The sequence below is a fragment of the Neopelma chrysocephalum genome, unplaced genomic scaffold, assembly GCF_003984885.1.
Source record: "Neopelma chrysocephalum unplaced genomic scaffold, ASM398488v2 Primary Assembly neopelma1_95389, whole genome shotgun sequence".
Lineage (NCBI taxonomy): Eukaryota > Metazoa > Chordata > Aves > Passeriformes > Pipridae > Neopelma > Neopelma chrysocephalum.
Window position 1 is genome coordinate 1 of NW_020924064.1, and position 1519 is coordinate 1519.

Genomic DNA, 1519 nt, shown 5'->3' on the forward strand with positions numbered 1-1519 from the left:
CGGGAGGAAATCCTGAGGGAAAAATTGAAGGTTTTGAGGTTAAAAATGCGGATTTTGAGGTAAAAATTGCAGGTTTTGAGGTAAAAATGCAGATTTTGAGGTAAAAATTGCAGGTTTTGAGGTTAAAAATGCAGATTTTGAGGTTAAAAATGCAGATTTTTGGGACCTGGGGGCAGATTTTGGGGTGAAAAGGGCAGATTTTGGGGTGTGGGAAGAAATCCTGAGGTAAAAATTGCAGGTTTTGAGGTAAAAATGCAGATTTTTGGGGTTAAAAATGCAGATTTTGGGGGTTTGAGGGCAGATTTTTGGGGTAAAAATGCAGATTTGGGGGTAAAAATTGCAGATTTTGAGGTAAAAATTGCAGATTTTGAGGTAAAAATGCAGATTTTTGGGGCCTGGGGGCAGATTTTGCTGTGAAAAAAGCAGATTTTGGGGCCTGGGGAGGAATTTCTGAGGTAAAAATTGTAGATTTTGAGGTTAAAAATGCAGATTTTGAGGTTAAAATTGCAGAGTTTGGGGTAAAAATGCAGATTTTGAGGTAAAAATTGTAGATTTTGAGGTAAAAATGCAGATTCTGAGGTAAAAATTGCAGCTTTTGAGGTAAAAATTGTAGATTTTGAGGTTAAAAATGCAGATTTTGAGGTTAAAAATGCAGATTTTTGGGACCTGGGGACAGATTTTGGGGTGAAAAGGGCAGATTTTGGGGTGTGGGAAGAAATCCTGAGGTAAAAATTGCAGGTTTTGAGGTAAAAATGCAGATTTTTGGGGTAAAAATGCAGATTTTGGGGCCTGGGGAGGAAATCCTGAGGTAAAAATTGCAGGTTTTGAGGTAAAAATGCAGATTTTTGGGGTTAAAAATGCAGATTTTGGGGGTTTGAGGGCAGATTTTTGGGGTAAAAATGCAGATTTGGGGGTAAAAATTGCAGATTTTGAGATAAAAAATGCAGATTTTTGGGGCCTGGGGGCAGATTTTGGGCAAAAAATGCAGATTTTGGGGCCTGGGGAGGAATTTCTGAGGTAAAAATTGTAGGTTTTGAGGTAAAAATGCAGATTTTGAGGTAAATATGCAGATTCTGAGGTAAAAATTGCAGCTTTTGAGGTAAAAATTGTAGATTTTGAGGTTAAAAATGCAGATTTTGAGGTAAAAATGCAGATTTTTGGAGCCTGGGGAGGAATTTCTGAGGTAAAAAAATCAGGTTTTGAGGTAAAAAAGGCAGATTTTGGGGTGATAAAGGCAGATTTTGGGGTGTGGAGTCAGATTTGGGGTGAAAAGGGGCCAATTTGGAGGTGAAAAGAGGAATTTGGGGGTGAAAAGGGGCAGATTTGGGGTGAAAATGGCAGATTTTGGGGTGAAATTTGCAGTTTTGAGAGTTAAAAGGGCAGATTTGGGGGTCTGGAGACAGATTTGGGGTAAAAAAGGCAGATTTGGGGGTGAAAAGGGGCCAATTTGGGGGTGAAAAGAGGAATTTTGGGGTGAAAATGGTCGGATTTGGTGGAAAACCGGCAGATTTTGGGGTGT

At 39.3% G+C, this 1519-nt stretch overlaps 1 long non-coding RNA gene across 1 annotated transcript; it reads left to right on the plus strand.

Moving 5' to 3' along the window:
- The first annotated feature begins 119 nt into the window (after positions 1-119).
- On the plus strand, positions 120-1225 carry LOC113980840. The gene is made up of 4 exons (XR_003538232.1): positions 120-267; positions 323-372; positions 677-850; positions 1205-1225. It is a non-coding gene; the product is annotated as an uncharacterized LOC113980840 (long non-coding RNA).
- The last annotated feature ends 294 nt before the right edge of the window (positions 1226-1519 follow it).